This window comes from Sciurus carolinensis, chromosome 4 (genome assembly GCF_902686445.1).
Source record: "Sciurus carolinensis chromosome 4, mSciCar1.2, whole genome shotgun sequence".
Taxonomy (NCBI): Eukaryota; Metazoa; Chordata; class Mammalia; order Rodentia; family Sciuridae; genus Sciurus; species Sciurus carolinensis.
In genome coordinates, this window is record NC_062216.1 from 136,846,483 (window position 1) to 136,859,843 (window position 13,361).

Sequence of the window (13,361 nt, forward strand, 5' to 3'; positions counted from 1 at the left end):
CAGTTTTAGTTTTCATCTTTAGGATAAAATAGATACATTTTTAGTTAATTTTTATATATGGTATGAAATCAGAATTCATCAGTTTCTTTTGCCTATGGAAACCCAGTTATCCTAGTACCATTTATTTAGAAACCTGTCTTTTACCCATTGAATGGTCTTATCACCTGTACCAAATGTAAATTGGTCATAGATGCTTGCTTGGTTTATTTCTGTACTTTTAAGTCTATTTCATTGCTGCATATATCTATTTTTATTCTTGGGTCACACTGAGTTCTACAAGACCTTCAAAGAAGAATTAACACCAAAATTCCTCAAATTATTCCATGAAATAGAGCAGGAGGGAACCCTTTCAAACTCATTCTGTGAAGCTAGTATCACCCTGATAGCAAAACCCGACAAAGACATATCAAGGAATGAAAACTTCAGACCAATATCCCTGATGAACATAGATGCAAAAGTTCTCTTAGAACCTGTAGAAACAAATCCAACAAAAATGGAATTTGATATCTGAACCTTAGAAATGTAACATCAAATTAAGTACTGGAAAATGAAGTTAACCACATATTAGGTGGAGAAGATGATTTATTATTACACAAAAATAAATTGCAAGACAAAGCATAGTAAAAAAAGGAATTACAGAAAACATATAACACACAGGTGGAACACAGCAAAAATGGTCTGTGGTGTTTAACTCACTGATAGAACATGCACTTAGCATATGAGAGGCCCTTGGAACCACAGAAAATGAATAAGCAACATTACCATTTAATACAGGAGTTAGGGTGCACCTCAGTGGTAGAGCATGTGTTTATCAGGTACAAGGTCCTGGGTTCTACACTCCGCACCAAAAACATAAAAAGGTCTAAATTACATGTAACTGGAAACCCTAAAGAAGAAAAAGGAAAAGGAAAAGAGCAATATATGAAGAGATAGTAAGCACAGTGCCTACACTGTATTTAATAGGATGTGGGCAAAAGATTTGTCAAAAAACATTTACAGCAAAGGAAACATGAATGGCCAATGAACATTATTCTCAAATTTCTCAGCACTCAGAACAATACAAATAAATAGTTCAAAAATCTATCACTGACATTCATCAAATAAATAAGAACTATTAATGTTTGTTGTGATTTCTTTTCTTCAAATACACAAATACCTGATTTACAACACCTAATTTAGTGCTATTTTGTTTATTAAAAGGTCTCTCAACTATGAAAACTTCAGGTCTACAAAACGAACTCTTACCCTGAGGTAGACCCCAGAGAGGCTTGATTGAGCACAGGAAGCAGGCATGAGGATGTTCACAGTAGCACTGCATACAGTTAAGACTGAATGATGGGTAAAAATAATGTTAGATTCATACAATTTGTGAGAAATAACAAATAAACTTCAGCTACAGTAACAAAGCTTAAGCCCTATTCTTCAACTAAGAAAGTTGCAGAAAGACATATTACAACATGATTCTATTTACACAGACTTCCAAACCAAATACAACTAAAACCAGTATTCTTAGATAATTATGTGTGTATGTGTGTGTCTGTGTGCATGCATGCACATGTAAGTATGATCGAAATTTAAAGAATAGCAAAAACATGGTAAACAAAAATTATAGGACAATGGTTCACTTGTGGTACAAGGAAGAAGGATATCAGATGGGGAGAGAAGTGGGTGATAGCAAAGGCAATTTTTGAAGCTGGAAGGTAGATATGCTGGTGGCTTTATCATTAACCTTTAAACCATTCACATTATTCCATAGTGAAAATTTCTAAGACTTCTCAGGACCACAGTTTAAACTCAGTAACCTCATTGATTAAGCAGGGTGGCTGGCAAAATATCCCTGTTCCAGCTTCATGGAATGGTAATAATTGTACTAATGGTAATAGTAACAGTAGATAATTGTACTAATAAATGTTGTTCAAACCGCTCCTGCATAATTCTTTCAAGTTTCTTTGTGTTTCTGGAATCCACTAGACTAAGGTTTGCAGCCTTCAAAGTAATCAGTTATTTTTGGTACACCATAAATTTCAATTAACATTGTCAAGTCTTTGCAGTTTGGATGTAAAAGGTGAACTAGTTACCAGTTGTGTGATCTGTATCTTAGTTTTTGTAGAAATGTTTGTTATTGTTTATAATATTGATCTCCTGTTGCTCTGGTTTTACTTAGAATAGTCCTGGGAACACACATACAGGAGATAATGCCTCAAGAGATGCCATTATCACTGCATCCACAGTAGGCACAAGAACCGGGAGTGAAAGCATGTGTACAGATGGTGGGACCATTTACTTAGTGTCCCATCACTTCTGTCATGTCTTGGATATCCAAAAGGAAACTTGCCAGAGGGATGAGAGTCTTTTAGGTTAGGGTTGGTGTCCTTTTACCTTTCCTTCTGTTCATTATCCAGTAAATGAATGGCATTTCTTTAAGAGTCTACCAATCTATGGTTCTTCATTGAGTATTAAGTGAACTTCATTGAGTATTAAGTAGACAAAGTTATATATAAATATTAAAGCAAACCTGTATGATCCATTCTGCAAAAGGCCTTCTAAAACCGTCACAGAATTAATCAGACCTATCTATGTCTTCCCTGGTCTTTATCAGAAAATGAACCATTTCAGAATCAAGTCTTGAAGCAGAGTCCTTCTCTCCCAAATGCTATGATTTAGACAATTTAGTTTGTTGAAGACACAGAATCTGCTCTCACCCTGTGTGGCCCTCTGTAGCTCTGGATAGGTTAATTACTCTCTGGGCATACTTTTCCCCTAAGTTAAATGAAGCAGTTGAACTATGCTTATTTATATAGAAATATAGAGATCCTTCCTCTGTTTTCGTTGGGATTATTATAAACTTTAATGTTGTTCTTGCTTTATTAGCTAACTAGTGTTCACCATAGTATACTCTTTACATGATGGAGTATTTGAAAAATATATCATTTGTTTCCTTTCTAAGCCCTTTGGCTAACATTAGCTCAAACTACTTTTATTTTGCCCTTGAGATAGATTCACCTAAATAATATTTTCCTTGCTAACCTCAACAGCCTGACACAGTATATTACTTTTTGAGTCACTGTCCTCCTTTTCATTTCCAATATTTTCCTAGCCATATCTTTAAGAAAAGGCTTTTATAAAGCCACATTGAATACTGCTAGCTCTTTATTTTCTTTTCTTTGGAAATTGTAAAGTACTGTAGTTGAATTATGGGGTTCTAACTCTCGGCTGCAAAGACTCAACTTTCATCTGTATTTGTTTTCTTTTTTTCTTTTTCCTAATTCTAGATTTTTTTTATTAAACACCATGGGTTATCAGTCTAAAAAGCCATGTGGTTAATTTCTTTTTATCTAATTCTGATACAGAAAGCACTGATTTTTTTCCTTACCAATTCACTATAAAATCATTAGCAGTAATGCCAGGCCAAATGATCTTGAGAGAGATAAGTAGAAAAGAAATCAAAATGGATAGCTACCATTATCTTTAAGGACATTTTCTAGAAAGGAAAGAAAAAAACATCCATGTTCACCAACTTTTTACCATTGTAATTGGATGTTTTTTAATTTTAAAAAATAACAAAAACTAATTTTTAATGAAAAAATCCTTAAACGTATGTTTCCTAACAATTAAATCATTTATTACATTGAACATTGCAGTCTAAGAACAGCACGTGGAAAACAGATAACACTGGTATCTCATGTATAAATAATTTCTTATGAAAAGAATTAAATAAATCCCTTTTGAATTTAATGCTCATAGGTGAAGAGTCTATTCTCACTATTGTGTTAAATGGATGAAATGGGGAAATACAATCTCCCAGAATTCTGGGGGAAAAAAAAAGAAAATGAAAAATAGCAGCAATAGTAGTAGGAACAGTGATGATAATGCTAAAATTATTAAAATGGTGAGTAGTCCTTAAATCTTTACTGTGTGCTTGAAACTATCATGTTATCTTCACCAATTTTCTTAATCCTCACAAAACCCTAAAGATACATGATGTATTCTTATGTACATCTTAGAAATAAGAAAATGGGGGCCTGGAGGGTTTTTTTTTTTTAAACATTTTTCAGGGACACATAGCCAGTTAGTGGGGAAGTTAGTATTTTACTTAGATTCTCATACCACAAAATATTTAGACAATCTTCTGTATAAGAAATAGAAAAGAAAGAAAAAAGACAGTATCTTGAAAGGCAATGTCCAAAAAACACATAGATCTGAAATGAAAAGAATATGCATCTGTATAAACAATGGACAAAAATAGAAAATATTTAGAGAAGTGGGTTATTTTTCATTTTTTACAACCATGGGTAATGATACTTATGGATAGGTTTAATCAGATAACTAGTGTGGCTATTAAGGATATAAAGTTTAATTACATATGAAAGTCTTGATTAAATGGAACTCTTTAATACCATTGATCACTTAGAATATGTTAGCCTTTCCACCAACACACAGATTTTTCTTGATTTCTACCTCCCCCTCTCCCTGACCCCCATTCCTCATCTACTTATTCTTCCTGTGCTCCATAGAAAACCTTGACTAAGTTTATACTTAATGAATTTCTAGTTTCTAAAATCCCTAATTCCCACTCTTGCCATAAGACACAATTTCTCCTCAATGCCCCAATCCAATTTAGTTTCTATTCTAATCCTGTAGCCTGAAATAGATGGCAAAGGAAGCACTAAAGTAGTAAATAGATGAATTCAGTGGAAAAAGGAATAAAGAAAATGATGATAATGGAATCTTGACCAAAGCAAAAATAACATGGAAAATAATAAAGTAGAAATAGTTCTGAAAACAATAATTTTGAAAAATAAGTACAACCAAGTATGATGAGTTAAGGCTCAGTAGCAAAAGATACACGGCTTCTTTGTATAAAAACACCTGAGAATTGGGTTAATAAGAGTGAACAAAGAAAGAAAGGATGTGATCTTTGTTTAATGAAGAGGAATTTACTTTACAGGGTAAAGAGGTGATGTACACTGTGTGAAATAGAAAAGTAAAGCATGATGTCATGTCAACCAGGTACCACTAGGCAGAATACTTGGCTCATTTCCAGAAGTTGGAGAGAACATAAGAATAGAAGGAAGAATAAAAATTTTATTCTTGCAAAAAAAATACTAGTTTATATCCACACCAATAGATGAAAACAGTCCATGTAAGGCACATTTTTTTTTTTTTAATCAGTGTTCTCCTTCTAGAAACTCAGGGATACCAACATCTAACACTCTTCATGTTGTCTGGGATTCTGATCAGTGAGAGAGAGAAAGAGAGAGATATATATATATAGAGAGAGAGAGAGAGATTGTGGGGTAGTAGGTGAGATAGACAGAAAGAGAAATTGGTTAAAATGTTGATCAAGTTCTAGAACAGAGATTCAAACATACATACTCACTAATTTGTTCTAAAATAAGTGTACTTGCTTCTACATGTAGTTAATGGTAAACAGGACAAACATGCAGAATCTAGAAAGTGTGTAAGGTATATTTTTAGAATAAAGATCTTTATTAGGTGGATATTATAATCCTATCATTGAAAGAGGTTTATTGGGCAACAAAATTAAAGAGGTAATTAGGTAATTGATTCTTTTTCTTCCTTTTTCTTCTCCTTCACCCTTTTCCAGCAAATACTTAAGATCAGTTTTAAAGTAGCTTCTATTATTTTCTTACTCCAAGTATTAAATTATTTTCAAACAAGGTTTGGGTAATATTTTTCAAAATGAGATGTGGATAGTTACATAAAGTTATAATTTGGGGTGCATTCTTTTCAAACTTCTACCTCTAATACAAAACTCCGTACAATGCAAACAGCCTACAAGGGTTTGTCACTCAGAATCATAAGTTTATATCAAGGTTGTCTTCTTTTCCCGTTTAAAATAAGGATCTTAAACATTACATAAATAGGAGATATTTAATTAAAAACTTGAAGAAATGTGTTACTGTTAATTGAATTCTTGCTACAGTTACCTTTGCACACCAATGTTAATAAAACTCCAGTTCAAAGTGGATGAGTTTGGGGAATTGAGAGAGCTATTTATTTCCTTACCTGAAATGCCAAGATAATCTCAATAAAATAAAGAGTCCAATTAGGAGAGCTCTCATTTGTAGCTATTGATCAAGTTTATGCAAACTGCTAGAATTTCTAAGCAAAACAAATAAGAGGTTCAAAGGCCATTAAACAAGGTCAAGTGAGTGAGAACGGGAAATACTTCTATGCATTTTGAAAGCCTTTCACCTGTGGAGTAGATAATGGACTTGCTCCTCTCCGGAGCTGGGTCGGCTCCCGCCCCTTGGCTGCCTCGCCCTCCCTTCCCCCACAAACCTCCCTGTTCGGCATCTCACGGTATTACCAAGCTATAAATTGCCTGAGAGCTTAGAGACAATCAGGTCACCACCGCTCTCACAAGGGAAAAGCTTCTTACTTCCGAGCAGAACGGCAGAGCTGGGAAGAGAGGAAGGAGGGAGGAAACCTACGCTTTAGTCGTCACTGCACTGCTGCTGGCAGGGGTGGAGAGAGATGGGGGAGGGGGCTGGCGCGCGCGCGCACACACACACACACACACACACACACACACACACACGCACGCACACAAAAAAGGGGTGGGGGAAAAGCGTGTCCAACACTGTCGCACTTGACCCAAGTCTCCAAACTTATTGGTCGCCGCAGTGGAAACTCCCAGTGCACTCTCCGCTGCTTGGCAGGCGCTGCTGCTGGGTGGAGTCGCGCTCCTCGGCCCCACCTATGGGACGGAGCTTCCCCTGCATCTCTGGTCCACCGCACCCTTCACAGGAAGTCTCCGAGCCTCTACCAGGGTTTAGATTATTCTAATTCCGCTCCCAGCCCCGAACCCTAGCAGAATAATATTATTAGCTTCCGACAGCCCAGAGGGCTACCTCCCTGTGGCTCAGTTTAGGACACTTGTGCGGAATCCTTCCATTGCTTCACCCAGTCCTGCTTTCACAACTCCTCCGGGTCAAGTCGCCAAAGACAAACTTCTGCCTCTCCCTTCCCGCTCCCACCTTTTCAAAAACCCACAACCTGAAAACCCACACACATCTAAACTCCTAGGGTGCTGTGGTAGTCTGGGCATGCTCAGTATCAAGGCAGGTTTTGATTGAAAGTAAAAAAAAAAAAAAAAAAAAAAAAAAAAAAGCTTTGTATTATGCTGTCTCCTTATCCTGTGCATATGGCTTGCTGAACAGGTTGTGGGCATCCCTGAGCCTGCCCACAAGGTTTATAAAATGCCCTTGTGTGTGTCTCCTTGGGATCTGTTCCCCTCTTAGTTCACCCCCCTCCCCCAACCCTCCTCAACCCCCCTCCTCGGTCCCAGTCCGCTGTGGGGATGGAGAGACACTAACAGAACTGGGATGGGCGATGCTGGCTGAGCGGATCCACCTATTATTAGTGCTCCCGGATTGGCTCCTTGGCGCAGCGTACCCGTGGTGGAACCAATCAGGATGTCGGGGCTGGGAGATGATGGGCGGCCGCCTCCTCACTGGAGGGATTCCTGGAGAAGCTGCAGTGTGGGGATGCTCTAGCTCGAGTACTGCCCCCAGTGTCTTTCCACCTCCTCCTTCTGCGGCGGCGGCGGCAGCAGCAGTTAGCAGCGGCAACTTGAGGCTGCACCCTGTGCAAGCCCCCAGGGTAGTGCTTAGCTGAGAAGGGGGCTCAGCGCCCCGAAGGGGTGTGTGTAGGGTGGGGGCGGCCAGCTGGGACCAGCTGGTGGCCCTGGAAATCCTCCCACACACCCACACCCACACACCCCTTTTGTGTTGCAGGCTGCCCCTCTGAGAGCCGAGGCAGCGAGAGTACGCTTGTGGCTGGCATCAGTAAGCGCAGAGAGAGCAGCGGGAACCGAGACCCGGCACCACCTCCTGGTCCTGCCCCCAGGTAAGGCAGTGCGCCTGGCAGCGCGGCCACCTCGTTGCTGCCTATGCGCTTGAATCAGTCTGAAAGATTTTCTTCTTGGAGCAGTTGGGTTTTGGTGGTAGGAGACCTAGGGAGGGATCCCCGGGTGGCCTATTGTGAGAAATGTGAGACCACATGTGCATACCCTGGAACAGCACTTTGCATAGCGCTGGTGTGTTAGAGCCTGGAGTTGATGTGGGGCATCCCCCATCTTCTTGCTTCCTCTTTCCTTCTCTCATTCTCTTTCCTCCGTTCTCCACCCCCAATCTCAATCTTCTCTCCTTTTCTCTCCCTCACCCTTACCCTCCTCCCACCCTAAGTACGCACTGGGTTTCTTTCTCCTCCTAGAGAGGATTGCCTTTCTTAGAGCAAAGAGTCACAGTAAGGGAAAGAGAAATATTTCTTTTTGTTCAGGGGTAAAGGCTTAGAATGAAATCCGTGTGAAAATTGGAGTACAGAAAGCAATTAAACTGAATAAGGAATTAAACTGAATGAGAGAGTATACAAACCATCCAGCTCCTGCTGTCAGAGAGGAAGCATCAAGTTTGACTTGATCTCTTCCTTGCAAGAGGCTATGTCTCTCACTTCATCCCTTCAAATGGAACAAAAATAAACCGACAATTCAACCCACTTTCAACTGCTTAATTGCTGTTGCTTTTAAGTGCCAGCCTTCTGACTTTTTCCTGTTTCCATCTGTCCTGTGGGGCTGACAATTTGATATTGCACATCAGTGTTAACATAAGAAACTTTAAGGGGTTCTTGAGTCTAAAAAACAATGAGAAAAAGATTACTTTCCTGAGGTTCTTTGATATGGCCATTCTGTCGGGAGGTGAAAAAAAATGTAAACTTTCAAAACATTTGTAAGTGACACTGGTATTATCGAGAGGCTTCAAATTCTACTTTGAGGAAACTAATCTTCCAGTTAGCTTTGTGTACATGTTGATATTCAGTTATCGAATATTAACCCCTTTGTGAAATAAAGCAACTTTAACTTTTGTGTCAAAACTACATTTGTGTATGAATTTTCATTGTTTTTACCTTTATATTTACTGGCATTTTGTTGCTTAAATATCAAATTCATGGCTTGCCTTATTTTCTTTAAATATGAGAATATTTAATGGATGTAAAATGATGTTTATGCAATTTCAACACTCTCTGGAAGGCACATGGAGGCTCAGTTGATCAAGAATCCTCTTCTACTGGAACAAAGTTTGGAGAGTAATGGTAGGAAGATAGTCTCAAATTTTAAAAATCTTTAAGGGGAAAACATTTCGGTTCTTATATCTTGTCAAAAGAAAGAGAAAGACATCAGAACAACAATGTGTCCCTGGATGCCTGCATAACAGGTCAAGTAAATGGTACTTGTTGGACAGAGCTTTGACAACAGCTCAGCATCTCCAATTCCATCATCTCTCATATAAGCTTCCTTTTTCCTATTATTCATCAGAGACAGCTAAGTGATTACTGTCAGATGGGAGGAGGGGAAGGAGAAATGTCTAGTTAGATGAAACAGGAAAGCATTCCAAGTGGGTCCTGCGTGAGCACAGAGAAACCGGAGGATGTTAGGATCCAGATAAATCCTTTCCTTTGATTTATCAGGGAAAATACCCAGTCTTCCCCCTGCCCACCCTCCAGATGTCCACTTGGAATAAGAAAAGGGATTCTTCTTTTACTTTGCTTTTTCTTCCACATTTATCTGTGTGCACCAGAAAGTGTTTTTCACCACGTTATCTTTAATGTGTAAGTTTATATGCAAACTTAGAGGAGAGATAGCTTAATGTGCCATCAATATATTTATGTTATATTTAAAACCATGTTACATTTGAGACAACTATCTCTTCTACCTAAATAGAATTACACACACACACGCACACTTTCTAGGACTCTGTCATTTAAAAGACTTCTTAAAAAATATAGTGTTTCTTTCATGAACTAATTTTTGGAGGTGCCACCTTTTGGTTACAAGGACAAAAGGACGATTAATTACCTCATGTGTATATACCACTGAATTAACACGTTTAGACATGAAAAGATGTATTAAAAAGGAAACCAGCTGCTTTCCATGTGAGCAAATGAGATTGTTTACTTGTTTCTCCACTGTCTTAAGAAAATGTATAAGTTTGGACTTGCTTTGTGACATTTATTTCCATAACTCTTTACTAGTGTGATTTATAACAGTAACATGTAAAAAAGGTGTATATGAGTATTTAGTTTTTCACATTCACATTTAGTTTTTCATTTAAAAAAAAATTAAGTCTTTCTATGCTGGAAGGTTAAGCTATTTCCAATATATACTTGAGTGGACTGAGGAGAGAGATTAAATGATATAGGAAAATTTTACCCTGTCGCCCACAAAATATTTTTAAGTCACGATTTCATACAGTCCTCAAGATTTTCTCTTTTAAAGTGATGTTTTAGTAAGTTTTACTAATGTTTCAGAATAAATATGATAATTATATTTTAAAGCATTTTTATCAGAACTGAATATTGCAGCTATCCAGGGGAAATCCTTAAATACTAATTTCATAAACTTCTACATGATAAAGAGCTATTAATGAATACTTCTGAATCTCACTTCATAATGAAGGATATTAGTTATTCTATCTGGTCAAATTATCAGATTGTTCTCATCAATAAATATGAAAATGGAAAACATGATACTGACATTATAATATTTGCATATTAAACTTGATGCTGAAAGTAAAACTAGAAACTGGTAACTTACCTTAATTATATTTGCAAAATAGCTATAAGATTAATAAATAAAATACAAAATGTGTTACAAATCTGAAAGTTAATTTCAGCTTCCCATTAGCCTAGTAACAAATGGAAATAATATAAATTTATCTCTTTTGATGTCAATATATTAAACCAATTTAAAGTGAATTCTCAAAACAGGTTTTCAGACCTGTTTTAGAGTCATCTAATCTTAAAGAATTCACATTTAACAGAGACATTTATATGAACCTGAGGTACTTATAGATCCTGTGATTTCCAGTTTATGCAACAGTCACAAAGAGTTCTCATTAATTCCAAAATTGAAACATGATATTTATTTTCCTAGTAGTAATGATTAAATGATTTGGGAGGGTAGAATAGCAAGAGTAAAACAATTAGATTATATAATGGAGAATTTTGGTCTGATATTATAGAAAACCCAGAGCAAAGTTAGACTTTCTTCCATATAATGTAGTTGTGGGTCTTGTAAACATTTCGCTAAAAGATAATGTTTTTTAATTAAATATCTGATCCAGTTGTGATTTTTGAAAAATTTTAATGATTTACTGGTCATAAATGTGTCTGTACTGAAAATTTAGTATGTAGGAGATGCTTTCTAGCTGAATTTATTTTCATTAAATTTGACCAAAGTCATTTAAACAGGGACAAAGTTTATGACATTTTAAATAAATAATTTCAATTTGGATTTAAGGATATGTGCACATATATATGTATACATTTAATGTGTTTACATGTATATATTCTAAAATTATGTAACTTTAAAAAAGGGATTAAGTGTTAATATACAGTAGGACATGATTGACTGAGACTAGTGGATACTGGTATAAAAACTACTAGTTAAAGAAAAGATGTCAATGTTTTGGAAATGCCTTTAATGGCTCTTTGGTTGAAAAGCTAATAATACCCAGAGACACGATCCATGAGTACCTAGATCATTGTTTTTAGAGAAACCTCTTGTTTTACAATGATTTTTTAATGTATTATGTTTGAAAAAACTCAAGATGTCCCTCCTATATACAACTAGCAAATATGTTGAAGTTATATTTTTACATAATTTGGATATGACGTGTGATGAAATCTCTTTCTAAGACTTTGGCTTGTCTTTCTTTCAACATAGACGTTACTTAAGGTAAACTTGTTCATCTTTTGTGTAATTGATATTATCATCATTGCCTTTTTGGATGAATTGATATCTTTAATTCTTCAAGAAATGATAGGAGTTTTTATAGAATTTTTGTAAATTTGATTCAAACCTCTTCAGTAAGTGTGTCCATTTTCTTAAGAAGGAATTGAATATTTCCAAACTGAAGAAAACAGCAGTTTTCCTTCAGGTTCTCCTAGAATTCTTGAGGATCTACTTTTATATTGACTATAAGATAAACTATTATAGCAGCCCATATGAATGTCACTGTACTTTTATGTATTAGCAATAGGAAAATAAACTTATTTTAAATTATATTGCAAATTTATAAGTACCTGCTACAAGTAAGAAAGTTCTTTCCTATTTATACAAATAAAACTGTAATCTTTGCTATTTTATTAAAAAATAAAAACTTTCCCTTTAAAGTGTGCAATGAAATATATTTCTCTGTTGTAGAAATAGCAGGTGCTAGAAAAGCTATTTCCATAGTTTAATTCTTTTTCACATTTATTTATTTAGTTATTTTTGTGGTTCTGGGCATTGAACCCAGGGCCTCATATGTTAGCAAGCTCTCTACCAACTGAGCTATATTCCCAAGCCCTTCCATAGTTTTAAATTCAATTTTTAAAATATGCAATGAAATATATTGCTATGTTGTAAAAACTATAGGCACAAGAAAAGCTATTTCTAAAGTTTTAAATATAATCTTAAGGTCCTATTGCAAAGAATCTCTTTTTAAAATGACATCCAGTTTTTTAAAAACAATAGTATAGAGATTCTAAAAGAAATTAAAGCCTAATTTAACGTAAAAGCATAATGTTTGTAATAGGGTTAGAAATGAATTTTTCTGCCATGTCTTTGAAAATAAAAAGAAATTCTATAGAATTATTTCTCTAATTTCTATAATTTTTGTATTTATTCTAACATCAAGTTCTAATTGTTAAGAACTAGTTCTAATTCTCTATGAGTTTATTTTGTCTCTCCAAATACACTCAATGCTAAGAAGAGATGTTGGTGAAATAGTTTCTGCTATTTCCTTTTTTTTTTTTTTTTTTTTTTTTTTTGCAGTGCTGGGGATTGAACCCAGGGCCTTGTGCTTGCAAGGCGGGCACTTTACCAACTGAACTATCTCCCCAGTCCTTCTGCTATTTAATAGTAATATAAATGATAGAAGTCTAAGTTCATCTTTTGGGGTTATTGCTATTGTGGAAAAACAAAACATTCTGGTCATTTCTATAAATGTCTCACATATAACATAGCTAGTACATTAATTATATATGTTGGGAGGCATTTTCTTAAAGAGGACCTCTGGAAAAGCATAAAGCTGATGAAGATATATAAATGCCTTCTATTTCTTAGCTATTTATACAGAATGAGAGCTGGAGAATTCCCATGTAGAATGGGAATGGTCTTTAAGCTAGTATACAAACCTGGTGTAATTATTTAGTCTTGTTGGGCAACATTTCTTCCCATGTACTGGATTACAAACATGCAATAGCACCCACAAATACTATGCAGTGGACATTGCAATGTCTCAGTCAGAAATCAAATTTGAGTATGGTGCCGTGCTGAAACTTGGTCTTACCTT

General features: G+C 36.0%; 1 protein-coding gene across 5 annotated transcripts in view; it reads left to right on the forward strand.

Annotated features, from left to right (window-relative positions):
• The first annotated feature begins 7,493 nt into the window (after positions 1-7,493).
• Syt1 (synaptotagmin 1) overlaps positions 7,494-13,361 on the forward strand; it is a 512,448-nt gene continuing 506,580 nt past the window's right edge. For 4 of the 5 annotated variants that reach the window (XM_047549412.1, XM_047549410.1, XM_047549414.1 and 1 more), the window contains exon 1: positions 7,501-7,875. The gene's annotated coding sequence lies outside the window, so the exon portion shown is untranslated. Of the gene's footprint in view, positions 7,876-13,361 lie in introns of all 5 variants that reach the window. The other variant, XM_047549411.1, reaches the window with a different exon arrangement.